Genomic DNA, 18,841 nt, shown 5'->3' on the forward strand with positions numbered 1-18,841 from the left:
AATCTTGGGGCGTCATCATGGGCGGAATAGTCGTGGCAGTTATCAGTAGCCTGGGTGCGTAAGATGGCATCGTTCGTACGAGTACTTGCACAAGAACTTCCGGTCTGGTTTGTTGAGAGAAGAGATGGCTTTGTTTTTACACTCGCTGTTTGCAAGACCTCCCTAAAATCACTGTTAGTGATGTACATCGCATCGTGTGTGCATCCTCAGTAGCTCAGACGAGCAAAAAAAGAAGAGTGATTCAAGATGTCTATTCGGGGGGCCGCCAGGAACCGCTGCAGCCGGGACGCGAATCCAAGGCGACTACTTTAAACAGTTGACTAAAGGGTCCGACCCGTTAGCGCCCCCGCGCTTCAGCATACCAGCTCCCTCGCGCCTCTGGGCGCACGCGCTTCCGATGACCTCAACATCTCACTTCTAATACCAATGTAGTGAATTGGGGGGGGGGGGGCAGCAGCCGGGAACCGTCGCAGCCGGTACGCGAACCCGGGTATCCCACACCACTGGCAACTACGTTAACCAATCAACTAAAGGGTCCGATCCGTTAAGCAAGGGCTAGCGAGTCTATTTAGCCGTGCACGTTACAATATTTTGAGCTACATCGAAAGAGACTGATCAGGTGAGTTAATTTGGCAGGGGTAATTAAATGAAATGATACAAATCAGACATACCTGGTGTAAAACCGAATGTCCTCATTGGAACCTGCAAATCGCCTCAGACTGAATTTGGACTGTAGCTGGACGGTCTCTAGTTGTTTCTGGAGCACTTGTATTTGTTTCCTCGTTAACTCGTTTTGGGCCAGGGCATCATCCAAAGCGGCAGCTCTAGGAGCCACGTATTAGTCATGCTCTTGCAGGCAGCTGCTGACACCATCTCATTATCAGAAGAGTCCAGAGCTGGCAGAGGGGCGACAGCAGGACGCTGTTACGGGTCTAGATAGATCGATGCCATCGGCTATCCACTAGTTTACCTTAGATACACATGACCCGCGCTCAGGAACATGTTACATCACTTTGAATATACTTGGCTGCACTGAGCAACTCGTGTGTGTGTCATTCTTTATAAGATAGCCTACTGAAACATGGTGTCAGAAGTCGGAGAACTTATTTCTTATTTTACTAGATCGAATGTTTAAGTTTGTAGGCCTGAGTAGGTCACATGTCGGAGGATTCCGATTCAGAGCAAAGTACTTCTGCTGAAGACGTTGTCCCAGAGGAGCTAACGCTAGCATTACCGGCGCCAATAGCATCACATACAATGGCAGCTAACGTGAATATTCCACCACCGTCCCCGATGAGCTTCACAGGCGATTGGAGTGTCAATTGGGACATTTTTCGGGCCGAATATGAAGACTACGTCCTCGTCACGGGCATACTTGGCAAGGACAAGAAAATACAAGCGGCTACTCTAAGAAGTGTGATGGGAAGTGAATGCAGGCATATTTACCGCCACAATCTGAACCTCTCAGAAGATGATCAAGGGGATCCTGACGCCATACTGAGAGAGTTGGGGAAATACTTCAAGCCAGCAAAAAACACAATATACGAGAGGTACATTTTCGGGAGTTGCAAGCAGGAGGAAGGAGAATCGTTTGATACCTTTGTGATGAGACTGAGAGAGAGGGCAGCAACCTGTGAGTATGGACAGTTGAAAGATGAAATGATCCGTGATAAGATAGTCCTGGGAGTTGCAAGCGAGGCCGTTAGGCGCAGGCTGTTGAGAGAGAAGGATTTGAACATGGTCACAGCTATTGACATGTGTCGCGCAGCAGAGCAAACTGACATCCGTATGAGAGCAATGGAGTTTGCAACAACACCGCAGCCGGAGGCAGTGCATGCCGTTGCTAGGCAACCCAGACAAAACCAATGGAAACAGAGCAATCCACCCAGAACAGCAGGAGATGCAGGCAATTGCAAATATTGTGGCAGCTCGCATTCAAGGGGCAGAGAGCATTGCCCGGCCTTCGGGAAACAATGTAGGTCATGTGGGACACTTCATCACTTTTCTAAAGTGTGCTTAAAGAGCAAAAAGGGGCATGCTGAGGGCAAGGTAAACTGTGTGGAATACACAGAAGAACCCCCAGAGCATAGTAATGATGCAGATGATCTGTACATGTTTGAGTCAATCGGCGCAGTGCACACCAAAGGAAAGAAGTGGTTTGTGACTCTGAAACTCCACGACAAGCCACAACAATGTCAGCTGGACTCTGGAGCCACCTGCAATGTAATGGGCTTTCAAGACAAGAAAAGGCTGGCCCCAAACACACCTCTCCGCCCGAGTGACACCAGACTGAAGCTGTATTCGGGGGAAACACTGAGCTCTATGGGCACCTTTGAGACTGACTGTACTGTGAGAGGCCAAACACACAAGCTCTCATTCGAAATAGTGAGGACCAGCCAACATCCTCTTCTGTCAGGCTCCACCTGTGAACGCTTAGGGCTCATGCATTTCACAATTCCAGAGGATGTGCTCAAAATGGAACACACACAACCAGGAGCCCTAACTAAAGAACAGCTTATCAACAGATACAGTGACGTGTTCAACTCCCCTGTGGAATCCGTGCCTGGGGAGGTCCATTTTGACCTTGATCCTAGTGTTGCTGCAGTACAGAGTGCCCCTCGCAATGTCCCAATCGCAATGAAAGCAGCAGTCAAAGCCCAGCTGGACAAGTACGAGGCTGACGGCCACCTTGCGCCTGTCACAGATCCTACAGATTGGATCAGCAACATGGTGATTGTTAAAAAACCGGAGAAGCTGAGAATATGCATTGACCCTAAACCATTGAACAAAGCCCTAAAGCGCTCTCACTACATCATGCCTACCTTGGAGGACATTTTGTATAAATTGCCCAAGGCCAGAGTCTTCACGTTAGTGGACGCTCGGGATGCATTCCTGCAATGCAAACTGGACTATGAGAGTAGCCTCATGACCACGTTCTGGACCCCCTGGGGGAGGAAGCGGTGGCTCAAGCTACCATTTGGAGTATCGGTGGCGCCCGAGGTATATCAGCGCAAGCAGCACGAGCTCCTCGCCGGTCTGAAGGGCGTTGAGCCCATTGCAGACGATATCCTGGTCGTCGGCTGCGGGGACACAGACAAGGAGGCTGGGGACGACCACGACGTCAAGCTTGCGGCGTTGATGGAACGCTGCCGCGAGGTCAAGCTTCGCCTCGGCCTGAAGAAGTTGCAGTTCAAGGTGGCTGAGGTGCAGTTTCATGGCCACATTCTCTCATCTGCTGGACTGAAGCCCGATCCAGAGAAGGTGAGAGCCATTATTGACATGCCGAACCCAACAGATGCCAAGGGCGTGCAGCGTCTCATTGGCTTCGCTAACTATTTAGCCGAGTTCATGCCTCATCTATCTACTGTCTGCGAGCCGTTGCGACGCCTGTTGGACAAGGACACACCCTGGCACTGGCTGCCTAAGCACGAGGCGGCGGTTCATGAGCTTAAGGCGCTGGCGACAGCCATGCCCGTCCTGCGCTACTATGATGTAACTAAGCCAATCGCAATCCAGAGCGACGCCAGCCAGAGCGGTCTCGGTTGTTGTCTCATGCAGGAAGGTCAGCCCATCGCATTTGCCTCGAGGGCTCTTACCCCCACCGAAAAAAACTATGCACAAATTGAGAAGGAGTGTCTCAGTATCGTCTTCGCCTGCCAGAGGTTTCACCATTACCTGTATGGCCGCGACCCAATCACAGCAGAGACGGACCATAAGCCTCTGATCTCTATTTTCAGCAAGCCACTTCTCAATGCGCCCAAGAGACTCCAGAGCATGCTCATGACTCTGCAGAACTACGACCTGAGGGTAATCTACAAACCAGGCCCAGAGATGTTCATAAGCGACACGCTCAACAGAGCTACGGCTGGATGCTCCGGCAGAGGGACTGCATATCAGCGACACGCTATCTGCTCTCTGCAACAAGAGCAGGAAGACATACAGCACGTGAACCAGGCAGAGTACCTGAATGTGACTAACCAGCGGCTGGAACAGATCAGACGACACACCGACAGAGATGAATGCTTACAGGCACTGAAGAACACTGTTCTCGTGGGCTGGCCAGATGTAAAGGAGGAAGCGCCCCTCATCGCTAGGGAGTACTGGCCCTTCAGGGATGAAATCAGTGTGCAGAACGGAGTTCTGTTCCGGGGGCAAAAAGTCATCATCCCAAAGTCACTCCTCCCAGAAATGTTGACGCGCATACATTCAAGTCACATAGGGGCAGATGCATGCTACCGACACGCTCAAGAGACATTGTACTGGCCCAACATGCAGTCAGAGATAAAGGACTTTGTAAGCAGCTGCTCGACCTGCAATGTGTACGCCCACAATCAGCAAAAGGAGACCATGCTCTCTCACGAAGTACCAACCAGGCCATGGCAGGTCTTGAGCATGGACCTATTCAGCTTCAGACAGAAAGACTATCTCCTAATAGTCGACCACTATTCCGATTTTTGGGAGATTGAGCTTCTACCCGACATGTCTGCAGAGACAGTCATCAAGCGATGTAAGGCACAGTTCGCCCGACATGTTCAGCCAGAGAAGGTTATTACAGACAACGGCCCTCAGTTCACAGCTCAGTTCACACGGTTCGCTTCTGAGTGGGAATTTGAGCACGTGGCCTCCTCTCCCAGACACCCGAAAGCGAATGGCAAGGCCGAGTCGGCCGTGAAGATCGTAAAAAATCTTCTGCGTAAGGCCGCGCATGATGGTGAAGACCCCTGGAAAGCCGTGCTTCACTGGAGGAATACACCTACGGAAAACATGGGCAGCAGCCCAGCACAACGCCTCATGTCCCGCCGGTTGAAGACGTCCATCCCGGCGGCAAGCAAGCTCCTGGAACCAGCTGTTGTCGTGGGCGTCACTGAAAAGCTGCGCCACAGGAAGCAACTCGCCAAATCCTTCTATGACAGATCTGCCCGTGAATTGCCGGCACTTGAAATTGGGGAAGTCGTACGGATGAAGCCCCTGCCAGGTGATAACACTGGCCGCTGGAGAGTCGGAACTTGTCTCCGCAGGGTTGCGCCGAGGTCTTATCTTGTGGACATTGATGGCTCCCTGTACCGTCGTAACAGGATCGATCTCAGAGTGGCTGAGCCAGCTGCACGAGCCGCGCACGATCCTGTTGAACCCGCTGCGGCACACACACCGGACGGGGATCCAGCTACAGAAACTGTCATTGAGACCCCTCAGGCTGTGTTCGAGCCGAGCCCCATCAGGTCCATGCCCAAGGCGCCATCTACTCCTGTTGGCGCTCCGCGTTCGGATGGACACACTTACACAAGGGTTGGACGGCTGTCTAAACCTCCACTGAAACTCACTATGTAATCTGAATAATGTTGATGGTTGCTATGTGGGAGAGAGGGGGAAAAGAGGAGAAATGTTATCATACGCTACTGTGGTTATTACACTGGTATGGGATATGAAGAGATTTACTGCTGTTGCACTGTTATTGGTTGTTCGTATATGAAAGTAATTTTATTTTGCACTAACTTCATGTGTATGTGTTTATACTTGGAAAAGGAGGATGTTACGGGTCTAGATAGATCGATGCCATCGGCTATCCACTAGTTTACCTTAGATGCACATGACCCGCGCTCAGGAACATGTTACATCACTTTGAATATACTTGGCTGCACTGAGCAACTCGTGTGTGTGTCATTCTTTATAAGATAGCCTACTGAAACAGACGCTCCCACACACCTAGCCTGGGTACGGGTTTGGAGTACTCATTCCACGCAAAGAGTGTGGGGACAGCTCCTTTCTTGAGCCTCCTTAACACACCTGTAGCTGGCACAGCGAAATCACCCGGTTCAAAATGCCGACTACACACTTTTGGGCTCTTGGTGACGGTAAATGCATCCCTCCGAAATTTCGCTAGCCACTTAGCTCTTTCCTCGCAGTTGTAAACTACTGTAACGTGCATGGATAAGAAGACACGCTGGCCGCTGGCTCGCGGGTCTGACCCTTTAGTCGAGCGGTTAACGATGTCTCCTGCGGTGCGGGCGATACGGGTTCGCTTCCCGGGCGCGGCAGTTCCTGTGATTGCGTTGTCCCCCGAATTCGCTACACTACTAATAACACACGTTAACCTCTAGCTAACGAATCTGACCCTTTAGCCGAGCGGTTAGTGATGTCCCCTTGTGTTGCAGTACACATCGTATCGAATCCCGCAGCGGGCAAGAAAATAACCCGTTACATTGGTGGCAGCGGTGGGATTCGGAAGTGTGCAGATCCTCAGAAGTCTCTTCGGATCGCGGGAATAACAAAGCGCGGGGGCGCTCTTCCGGGGAGGGTGACGACTGTAAACTACTAATAAGACACGTTAGCCCACAGCGATCTGATCCATTAGGCGAGCGGTTAGTGATGTCGCCTTGTGGTGCTAGTACATCCTGTATCGAATCCCGCACCGGGCAAGAAAATAATCAGTTACTAGGGAATGAATGGAAACTTGAAAGATAACTATAGCACGCCGAATTGGCACACAACAGTGCTCAGTGGAGCCTGATTCGCGGCGTTGATGCTTGAACGCCCTGTTTGACTCATTGATTTTTCGGGCAAAATTAAGATTTCGAACGGATTAGTCGCTAACTAATGATTCAGTAGGAGGTAAGCATCCGGTTGTACCGGAAGTTCTTATGCAAACAGACACATCCGGAAGTTCCGCTGTGCAGCGCGACATTAATGCACCGAGCCTATTAGTGCATTAGAAGCACCGGCGATAAACACCACCTCCATTTTGTTCGCCACATTTTTTTCTCTTCCCACTGGAAGTCGACATAACTTGTTAAAGTTGCCTTAAGGTCAGAAAATCTAATTAACAGAGACGATTCAATGTTGTTTGTAGAAAAAAATATTGTGGGTCGTACAAAAGCCGCTTTCACAATGTCAATATCGAATTGGATCGCTGTACTCGAAATCAAGATAGTTTCGCCATCTTCGAGCAGTGGCGTAGAACTTATTTACGGCCCCAATGACGTGTGTTGTCACCATAACAACGAATAACAATCGCCACGGCATACAATTCAATGTCCGTTCTACTCTCATTCAATTTCTATGGGTGGTACAATATTGTCACTTCAGTCACAAGACTAAAATGTGCCATCTATTGGCCTTAGTTGAGATGCAGCGTATTCGTCTGACAAAATTACATTGTATAAATCGCTTTGGAATATAAATCAGCAGCCAGCCGAGTTTTAAAAAAAACAGAAACGATTTATAGTCTGGGAAATACGGTAGACATACGTTTTAGAAAAAAATGAATTAATGTTTAGTCACAATTGTGAGAAAAATCCCTCAGAATTCAGTCGTTCTTAATTTTATTCATTGGCAGGAATGGGCTTCTTTATCTGCTGGCCTGCACATAAGGGGTGAAGAACAGGGAAGCTTTCGGAGTTCGGGCCACTAGATGAGGGCTATGATGGCCTGCTATGTTCATCTGAATAAGTATGTCGGCCATGTCGGATGGCAAAAATGAGTGGTAGTAGCTTTAGTAATGTGAAGCACGCCCCGAAGACTGTATAAGCCAGGTGATGGTCTGGCGGTCTGTCCAGGGTGTGTGTCTACCCGCCTTGCCGCCCAACTACTGCTGGAACAGGCTCCAGCATCCCCGCGACCCTGAGAGCAAGATACGCGGTTCAGATAACGGATGGATGGATGGACAGATAGCTGATAGAGAAGTATGCCCACACTTGGTTCAACAGTTCTGAGGGACGGAGGGTGCAGTCACTGGACGTTTCCAGAAATTATATTATCATGCAAATAAATAATGTTTCCGCCCGGTTTCGAACCGAGGACCTTTCGCGTGTTAGGCGAACGTGATAACCACTACACTACGGAAACCGCCATACAAACCATCAGAGATAGCAGTATTTTAAAAAAAGCAATACAAAAGCGCGAATACAAAGAAGATCACAATCGTGTTTTTCTACTGCCGTCTTTTTGCTGTTTAGCGTACAGTTGAATTCTCTCTCTCTCTCTCTCTCTCTCTCTCTCTCTCTCTCTCTCTCTCTCTCTCTCTCCGCCTGTGTGACAGGGAAGTCTGAAATCAATACACTCTGCATCTGACATTGTGTTTTATCAATATTAAGGCTGCCATGCTAATAGTCAGTTCATTTCATTGGTAATCAATTGGTAAATGTAAAGGTAAGTCAGGCGAAGGAGCGCCACAAAATCACATAAATTGCACAAACACATAATAACAGTATTATTCCTGTTGACAAATGGTTGTTGTCTGCAATGGCAATGTAATCAGTAATTGGCACTGTCGGCCGCAGTGAGGATACACAAACAAGTCAAACTAACACCACTAAGACGTAGACTACTTCAAATCTATTAGGACATCAGACACACAGTTTAGAAAACAACTATATTATTATTCGGTGGAAATATATACAAACATCAGCCATCTCATCTATCGTGTTTTTAGTTTTCTCAAACCAAAGAGAATTGTGTCATCGTGTTTGAGTCACATCCTCTTTGTGATTCACGTTCACCTTTAAAATCCCTTGTAAAATGACTCTTTTGAGGCGGTGGAATATCAAATGCTGACTATCTGCTCCTCTCAGGGTGGCGGGGATGCCGGAGCCTATCCCGGCAGTCATTGGGTGGCAGGCAGGGGGACACCCTGGACAAGCCGCCACCCTGAGAGCAGGATAAGCGATTTTGATAATGGATAGGTTGGATGGAGGGACTATCAGCTGCCCATCCGTCCTTCAGCCTAGCACATTGAAATAGACTGTAAAACAGAAAATAGTGCAAAACACAAATATCTAGCTTTTCCCAAGGAAACTCTTTCAACGCAATATATCTTAAACGGTTATATTCCGGTTTATAGTCATGTTAATAGTCGTGTAAGCCATGTTTAGTTGAAGAAGTATGCACATACTTGTCTCGGTGCATGCTCTCAATAATTCAGGTAAGAAAATCAAAGAAGGTTGAATTAGTTCATCTGGATACAATATTTATTGACAGATTCGTTTCATACCTTTCATGCGACTGAAGATGTCACTTAGTTGAGTGATGAAACGTATTGTCAATAAACGTTGTATGCCGATGAACTGTTTCACCCTTCTTTGATATGCACGTTGCTTCAGCAGTTCTGGGGGGGGGGGTGCAGTCACTGGACGTTTTCACAAATTATATTATCATGTACAAGGGGTACATAATAATGTTTCCGCCCGGTTTCGAACCGAGGACCTTTCGCGTGTTAGGCGAACGTGATAACCACTACACTACGGAAACAGTTGCTTGAGGCATCAGATAGCGCCACATGAGAAAAATAAACAATACAAATGCGCCAATACAAAGAGGATCACAGTCATGTGTGTTTTTCTACTACCAACTTTTTGCTGTTTAGCGTACAATTGAATTCTCTCTCTCTCTCTCTCTCTCTCTCTCTCTCTCTCTCTCTCTCTCTCTCTCTCTCTCTCTCTCTCTCTCTCTCTCTCTCTCTCTCTCTCTCTCTCTCTCTCTCTCTCTCCCACCTGTGTGACAGGGAAGTCTGAAATCAATACACTCCGCATTTGACATTGTGTTTTATCAATATTAAGGCTGCCATGCTAATGGTCAATACGTTTCATTGGGTAAAGTAAAGATAAGTCAGGTGAAGAAGCGCCACAAAATCACATAACTTACACAAACACATAATAACAGTATTATTCATGTTGACAAAATGGTGTTGTTTGCAACGGCAATGTAATCAATAATTGGCGCTCTGTCGGCCGCAGACGTAGACTACTTCAAATCTATGAAGACATCAGACACACAGTTTAGAAAACAACTATATTATTATTCGGTGGAAATATATACAAACATCAGCCACGTCATCTATGGTGTTTTTAGTTTTCTCAAACCAAAGAGAATTGTGTCATCGTGTTTGAGTCACATCCTCTTTATAATTATAATCATTCACTTTCACTTTTAAATCCCTTGTAAAATGACTCTTATGAGGTGGTGGAATATCAAATGTTGACCATCAGCTGCCCATCCATCCTTCACCCAGCACGGTGAAATAGACTGTAAAATAGAAAATAGTGCAAAACATAAACATCTAGCATTTTCCAAGGAAACACTTTAGAAGTAATATATCTCAAACATTTCTTATCATAGATCTATTCTCCTGCTAACCAACCCCTTCCACCAAAAGACATATAGGACGAAACTGCATATAGGGGGAAACTGTCTTGTTTGTACAAATATACATATATTTAAGTATAGCTGTGTGTGTGTGTGTGTGTGTGTGTGTGTATATATATATATATATATATATATAACTTTGTTAAAAGAAACACTCAACTCAACGGTAGGAAAAGTGTGCAACAAATAAGGAGCAAAATAATAAAACACACATATATATATATATATATATATAGCATTTTTTTCAGAAACCATCACAATGCATGAAACAAGCTTGTATGTGTTAAAAAAAAGTTCCTACATATATATATATATATATAACTTTGTTAAAAGAAACGCTCAACTCAACGGTAGGAAAAGTGCAACAAATAAGGAGCAAAATAATCCCACATATATATATATATATATATATATATATAGCATTTTTTTCAGAAACCATCACAATGTACGAAACAAGCTTGTATGTGTTAAAAAAGTTCCTACATATATATACACACACACACACACACACACACACACACACACACACACACATATATATATATATATATATATATATATATATATATGCACAGGCTTAGCCAAGTGCTAGTTACGGGCCCTGCGAGGATTACAGTTCCCGGTCAGCCACACGACTCTAGTGTGTCAGCCCCGTGACATGGAGAGGAGGAGGAGGAGGAACCTGGAGAGGAAGGGTATTGGATGGGCTGTGCGGGAAATGGGCCTGCTGCAGGCATAAATAAATCTCCCCAGAGGAAAGCTAATACACTAGCTCACATGTCCACAGCATAGATCTGTGCACTGACACAGATACAAATTGAAAGTCTGTCTGCATCTTAATGGCTTCTCTGGGATGGCATCCAACCCTGTTCCTAATATATACATCCACCATGTATATCACACTAGTGTGTGTGTGTGTGTGTGTGTGTGTGTGTGTGTGTGTGTGTGTGTGTGTGTGTGTGTGTGTGTGTGTGTGTGTGTGTGTGCGTGCGTGTGTGCGTGCGTGTGTGCGATAGACAGAGACAGAACAAACAAATCAATCCTTGCCTCTGCTTCTTAATTGTGCCAGCTTGTTACTGAAGAATGCCATCATTTGATGTTATTTTTATCTCACCTTTATTCAACCGGTATTTCAAACTGAGATAAAGAGTCACTTTTTCAAGAGACCTTTCCCAGGAATTATATCAATAATAAACATAAAAGATTCAGACAAGCATTATGAAAATATTGCACAACAGGCAGGAATAAGAACAGTCTGGTTTAATGAGGGAACATATCATGATTCTGTTCTGGCAAGGCTGTTGGTCTATTTAAAACACAGACACATCGCCATAATTCAACTGTGTTTTCTATGGACCAGCAATAATTGAAGACAGGCTGTACATTAAGGGATAATTTCCAGAAATCAAAACAGACACAATCTCATCTTGTCCCCAGATCTCGTGACTGTACAAGGACAAAAATGTCCTGGAGGCACATAAGGACTCTTTACTGAAGGATGAAGATTGCTCTACCAACAGCACATCATCAGTAGGGTAATGCTAACCTGTCCCACAACAAGTCTAAACTTCATCCTCCGGAGACTGCCAGAGAATCTCACTTTTATGCTTCTCAATTCAGTTCATAACAACTGTGTGACATATGGCAGGCTGATTATATTTCCTCTTCTGCATTTTACCATTTAATCCCCGTGAACTTTTGAACACATTGATCTAACACTGAAATTACCGATGGCTCACTGATTGCTACTGGATGAAATGGCGGAATCTGTTTTCACTCTTTATCTTGTTAGGTTTAGCATTAACAATTCAGCGCTGTTTGTGTGCCCAAGCAGGCAGTAGCTGGTTGTTGTAACATGCCAGTCTTCAGACAAAGATCAATGGAATTAACTGAGACCAGTGGAGCCACAGACTCCTGGCTGATTCATTTTAACTCCTCTGGATTTAACATGATCACACACACACACACACACACACACACACACACACACACACACACACACACACACACACACACACACACACACACACACACGATCCCTGCTCCCCCTCCCCACACACACATGCTTAAACGATGTCTTAAGCGGATACTCATCAACGAAACATGAATGTGGATGAAAACTTGAACTGAAAACTTAAACACCGCTCACACAGAAATACAAGTCTGCTCATGCAACATTTCTCCCTCATTCAGAGTTGCATCAATTATTCATGGATGCTGCAGTTAATTCTGTGTTTTGTGAGATCGATGATAATTCTGCAGTATGGGCCAGATATGAGCCCCCCTGGTTGCGTTCCTGTGTGTGCCATGATGGACTGGAGCAGGTTAATGGGTCGCCTGGGTTTTATCAGCCATTATAGGCACTTTCTGAGAAGAGCTGGGTACTTGCACTCAAATAACAGACGCTTGAGATAAATCTTTTCTTTCAGACAAGTAACACAAAGCAGTTGTGCAAAACCAGCTGCAGCTTGTATTTGGCTCCTGCTTAGTCAGTTATCACGTGTATGGTTGGGTCTTCCTGTTTGTTTGTCTTGTGCAGAAGAATTCTGTCAAACATGAGTATTCAGCAAAACTGTGACTCAAAAGAAAACAAGGAGTCTAAAAAATAACATCGTCTTTTTCTTTAACTTGCATAGCCTCGGCCCGGTTTCTATCTGTGTCCGAATTCTGAGTCGATCTTCCGCCCACTCAGCACGACTCTTTGGTGTTCAAATCGATAGTTCACCTGACTCACTTTGCCTCTTTCTGCCAGTGTGTGTGTGTGTGTGTGTGTGTGTGTGTGTGTGTGTGTGTGTGTGTGTGTGTGTGTGAAAGCCTTCCGCACAGTATTGACCAGTTCTAATTGACAGTTTCCGCGAGCACACGTGTGTGTGTGTGTGTGTGTGTGTGTGTGTGTGTGTGTGTGTGTGTGTGTGTGTGTGTGTGTGTGTGTGTGTGTGTGTGTGTGTGTGAAAGCCTTCTGCACAGTATTGACCAGTTCTAATTGACAGTTTCCGCGAGCACACGTGTGTGTGTGTGTGTGTGTGTGTGTGTGTGTGTGTGTGTGTGTGTGTGTGTGTGTGTGTGTGTGTGTGTGTGTGAAAGCCTTCTGCACAGTATTGACCAGTTCTAATTGACAGTTTCCGCGAGCACACGTGTGTGTGTGTGTGTGTGTGTGTGTGTGTGTGTGTGTGTGTGTGTGTGTGTGTGTGTGTGTGTGCGTGCGTGCGTGCGTGCGTGCGTGCGTGTGTGTGTGTGTGTGTGTTCTCTGCTGAATCAATTGCAGAAAGTGAGTCAAGCCTTCATTTAGCAGACAGACAGGCTGAATGTTTGACAACAGAGGTATATGTTAATTTCCTCTTCTTTTTTTTTTGTTCACTTTATTTGGATAACAGCTATGCAAAAGTTATCAAACACAATTTGATCCAAATACAGTATACATGTGGCAGGGGGTTGAGAAAAATAAAAGATAAGAAAAAAAAGAAAGGTCATTCTCAGTGCACGCAGCTCATGCATGCGACACCAGTAACCAAGAAGTCATTAAATCAGACTAAATTGTGTTATTTATCAGATGGACTACATTTTTTTTTACCAAGCAACATATAAGTTTTTGGTGTGACATGACTGACGGGTCCAGTTTGCCTTACATCGCATCCTTTGCAATGTGATTTTTGCCCATGTGTAAATTGAAATGTCGGTGCTGAAATAGCCGTTCGGCTCTGGGATAGATAGCAGTGTCATAGAGAAGTGAGCAAATGGCTCTATGTGGTGAATCTGCACCACATTTAAACCACAGTCTGTCAGAAGGGAGCGGTTTTGCTTGCTCCCTGTCCCTCGTGTCTGTTTGTTTGGGTTGTGAACTCTTATTTTAATCTACCCTGAGTTCATAAAACTAATTTAGAGCATATGGTCTTCACCCCAGCCTGCCATCCCCGTGATTCCTCTTAACAGATGGTGTGATTGTAGTGTGACGTAACTAAACATCCATTCAGAACTGCAGCACTAACTCCTTAGGAGTACTAGGAAGTGAAAATCTGACTCGCCAACATAAAGCCTCTGTCATACCAGAGCATTGAATATACTGGTTTGATTTTGTACAGGTCATGACAGTCGTTCCAAAGCGGATTGGCTGGATTTGATCAGTCACCTGGCAATGTCCATGTCCCTCCAGGCTTCTCCATCATTACCCATGTGAGTGTTGAAGTCCCCCAGCAGAACTATAGAGTCCCCAGGTGGAATCCTATCTGGGACACCACCCAGAGACTCCAAGAAGGCCGGATACTCCAAACTGCTATTTGGTGCATAAGCACACACAACAGTGACAGCCTTCCCCCCCAGCGACTCGCAGTCATATAAAGGTGACCCTCTCATTCCCCAGGGAGAACTCCAACACAGCAGTGCTCAATCAGGGACTTGTGAGTATCCCCACACCCACCCGGCGTCTGTCACCTTGGCCAATTCTGGAAAAGTAGAGTCGAGTCCAGCCCCTCTCCTGAAATTAATACAAGAGCCCACGCTATGTGTGAAGGTGAGCCCAACTATATCTAGTTGGTACCGCTCCACCTCCCACACCAGCTCAGGCTCCTTCCCTGCTAGAGAGGTGACATTCCACGTCCCGAGGACCAGTCTGTGAAGCCAGAAGTTGGCACGCCCTGGTCCCTGCCTTTGCCTGCCGCCTGGCCTTCATTGCATCCTACCCCAATGCTCATCCCCGTGGGTGGTGGGTACACAGGGTGGTCTACCCCAGAGTAAACCCAGAACTCGCTGGAGGGACTTCATGTTCAATCTGGCCTGGGAACGCCTTGGGATCCCCAGGAGGAGCTGGAGGCCATTGCTGGGGAGAGGGATGTCTGGAGTGCCCTATGTAGCTTGCTGCCATCGCGACCCAACGCTGGAAAAGCGGCTGATGATGAGATGAGACCTGCCAATGTGATGTTACAATGAGCTAGATTTTGACAGAACTTGTGTGGCTCATTGCCTGGAGGCATGATAGCAGGTCTTTAAATCAGGAGGTACAGTAAGCTAACTGCTAGGCCTCTTGTATCGATTGCTACTGTAGTTGGGCTACACAAGAAACAACTAGTGGCTCTCAAACACAGATTGGTGGGATAGCACGGTTTGATTTCTTTGATTTGGTGGGGGGGCTGTGGGCTGGAAGCCATGCCAAAGCCTGTAGGTTACCTCACTATTTTCTGTCTTGTCTATCTGTGTTTTAATTTTTAATTCTTATCCTCTTTGATTCTGTAGAGTTTGATGCGTTGGAGATTTTTTATTTCCCCATTGGTTTAAAATATGTATGCCGTTTTTTGACTGTTTTTTCTATAACATAAAAGAAAATTGTCATAATATCCAATATCTTCTCTGGGCACCCACTGACACAGACAAAGAACTCCCAGATAGTGTGAAGAAAAAGGTTTAATAGTGGACGCTGGTCTTGCCGGTCACAATGGTCTCACTGGCGTGTGGAAATCCAAGATGGAGGCTGGGAGTTGGAGAGACACCAGGTAGGACGAGGCAGGGGGATGGGAGGCTGGTCGAGCAGGGCAGAGCTGGATCTTGGGTCAGGACGGCTGGAGACAGAGCAGGACTGGAAGCTGGAGCTGATGGTCACAACACAGAAAGGGAGTACGAAGAGCACACGGCTGGCACAGAGATAAATGCAAACAAAGAGCCAATGCAACTATACCACAAAGGTAAGCAGACGATCTGGCGACGAGTGGGAGAATGAACCAGGTTTTATGGACCAGGAGAGTAGGTGACTGATGAGGCTTGATAGATTGATTCAAAAAAAGGACTGGTTGTTAAAATCCCTAGTGTTTGCACTGCAACAGATTCAGTGGAGATCAAACTGGAGATGTCTGCCAAGGTGACATTGCCACCACCAGGACACATCATCAGTTGTGTACCTCAGCATCACAGGGTGTTTCGGCCTTTTATCACAAGACACCCTCCGCTGAGGCAGGCCCACCACAGGTTGATCGGTCCTGGGTGCGTGACCTGTGGTTAGCTGTTCACCCTGGCAGCCCAGACGGCGTCTCTCCTTTTGAGCCAGATCCAGTGGCTAGTCCTCTCAGCAGTGTTGGCTAGCTCTTTGATCACTCTCCTGTGGGCCTGCCCCCTGACTCCTAGTTCCCTCAGGAGTTTTGCTGTGGAGCTGGCAACAAAGCCCCTACAACCCACCTCCACAGGGCGCACCTTCACCTTCCAGCCTCTGTCCTCTGCTTCGGCTGCTAGGTTGGCGTACCGCAGCTTCTTACGCTCGTACGCTTCATCGACTGCATCCTCCCAGGGGACTGTGAGCTCAATGATGTAAGCGAGCTGGTTAGAATTGGACCAGAGGACGAGGTCTGGTCGCAAGGTGGTTGTTGCGATCTCTGTCGGGAAGATGGGCTTCTGGCCTAAGGCCACTCGCATTGCCCAATCCCTTGCTGAGTTTAGTGAGCCTAAGTTGGGAAGTGAAGGGTTGGCCTTCAGTTTATCCCCCTCTCGAATGAAAGCTGGAAACCGCCGGGGCCCTTCCTGGTTGTTGAAGGGTTGGGCATTGATGGAAACCCTCTTGCAATCGAGTTCAGGTGTGCATGAGGATTAGCTCCAGCCCCACCCGACCTCCAGACAGACAGAAGGGGGAGGGACCAGCAGCACAGACAACAAGGAGGAACCTGACAAAAATGGCTGGGAAAAAAAACAACTCACAGCAAGAAGGTCCTGGGTTCGACCTCAGGCTGTCTCAGGTCCTTTCTGTGTGGAGTTTGCATGTTCTCCCTGTGTCTGCGTGGGTCTCCTCCGGGTGCTCCAGTTTCCTCGCACCATCAAAAAGACATGCATGTTATGGTTAATAATTGAATCGGGTCTGTGCCCCTGACCAAGGCAATGGAAAGAAGAATGGGAGTTGGTCCCCGCGTGCTGCAGCTGCCCAACAATAGGATGGGTTAAATACATAGTAAATTTCATTGTATGTACACTACCGTTCAAAAGTTTTGGATCACCCAAACAATTTCGTGTTTTCCATGAAAAGTCACACTTATTCACCACCATATGTTGTGAAATGAATAGAAAATAGAGTCAAGACATTGACAAGGTTAGAAATAATGATTTTTATTTGAAATAAGATTTTTTTTACATCAAACTTTGCTTTCGTTAAAGAATCCTCCATTTGCAGCAATTACAGCATTGCAGACCTTTGGCATTCTAGCTGTTAATTTGTTGAGGTAATCTGGAGAAATTGCACCCCACGCTTCCAGAAGCAGCTCCCACAAGTTGGATTGGTTGGATGGGCACTTCTTTGAGCAGATTGAGTTTCTGGAGCATCACATTTGTGGGGTCAATTAAACGCTCAAAATGGCCAGAAAAAGAGAACTTTCATCTGAAACTCGACAGTCTATTCTTGTTCTTAGAAATGAAGGCTATTCCATGCGAGAAATTGCTAAGAAATTGAAGATTTCCTACACCGGTGTGTACTACTCCCTTCAGAGGACAGCACAAACAGGCTCTAACAGGTACTATTTAATGAAGATGCCAGTTGGGGACCTGTGAGGCGTCTGTTTCTCAAACTAGAGACTCTAATGTACTTATCTTCTTGCTCAGTTGTGCAACGCGGCCTCCCACTTCTTTTTCTACTCTGGTTAGAGCCTGTTTGTGCTGTCCTCTGAAGGGAGTAGTACACACCGGTGTAGGAAATCTTCAATTTCTTAGCAATTTCTTGCATGGAATAGCCTTCATTTCTAAGAACAAGAATAGACTGTCGAGTTTCAGATGAAAGTTCTCTTTTTCTGGCCATTTTGAGCGTTTAATTGACCCCACAAATGTGATGCTCCAGAAACTCAATCTGCTCAAAGAAGTGCCCATCCAACCAATCCAACTTGTGGGAGCTGCTTCTGGAAGCGTGGGGTGCAATTTCTCCAGATTACCTCAACAAATTAACAGCTAGAATGCCAAAGGTCTGCAATGCTGTAATTGCTGCAAATGGAGGATTCTTTGACGAAAGCAAAGTTTGATGTAAAAAAAATCTTATTTCAAATACAAATCATTATTTCTAACCTTGTCAATGTCTTGACTCTATTTTCTATTCATTTCACAACATATGGTGGTGAATAAGTGTGACTTTTCATGGAAAACACAAAATTGTTTGGGTGATCCCAAACTTTTGAACGGTAGTGTATGTACAAATGACAAAGTATATTCTATTGTATTCTATTCTAGAGACGGTGATTTTGACCCCTGTTTGAATAAGGACTAATTTTCAAGCCTCACATCACTAGGGTCTGTGGCTTTAGACTCTCAATGAATGTAGACAAGATCAGGGCCCTCTGCATCATTACAAACTGTATTTTGGCCCATGCAACAGCAGCGTCAGAGATAACAGAGGTGAACTCCATCTATAAATTGAGCAAGGCTATTTCTACCTACAGTTGTGCCCATACATAATATACCCAGTCTTTTAGGGGGGCCCTAATGGCCTGAGGCCGTGGGACGCCGCCTCATCATCCAGACATGGCAAACATTTAAGTTGGACTGGGAAGTACTTCAGCACTCACATTTAGTTCAGATCTGTTAACTTGGTTGATCCTTATAGTGTTTCCTTATGAGCACCAGTAAATACAGGTCACTGAGTTTTGCTTTAGCCTCCACTCAGGTGAATACAAAACATCTTATCGCGTCTGATAAATTCACCTGGTGGTTTGCCAGAACATGTGTTGTTGTCCTGTTGGCCTGCGTGATAATGTGA

General features: G+C 46.3%; 2 non-coding genes across 2 annotated transcripts; both read right to left on the reverse strand.

Moving 5' to 3' along the window:
• Positions 1-7,769: 7,769 nt before the first annotated feature.
• Positions 7,770-7,842, reverse strand: trnav-aac (transfer RNA valine (anticodon AAC)). The gene has a single exon. It is a non-coding gene; the product is annotated as a tRNA-Val (tRNA).
• A 1,328-nt stretch (positions 7,843-9,170) lies between these two features.
• trnav-aac (transfer RNA valine (anticodon AAC)) lies at positions 9,171-9,243 on the reverse strand. The gene has a single exon. It is a non-coding gene; the product is annotated as a tRNA-Val (tRNA).
• Between the last annotated feature and the right edge of the window lie 9,598 nt (positions 9,244-18,841).

This window comes from Lampris incognitus, chromosome 4 (genome assembly GCF_029633865.1).
Source record: "Lampris incognitus isolate fLamInc1 chromosome 4, fLamInc1.hap2, whole genome shotgun sequence".
In the NCBI taxonomy this organism is placed as follows: domain Eukaryota; kingdom Metazoa; phylum Chordata; class Actinopteri; order Lampriformes; family Lampridae; genus Lampris; species Lampris incognitus.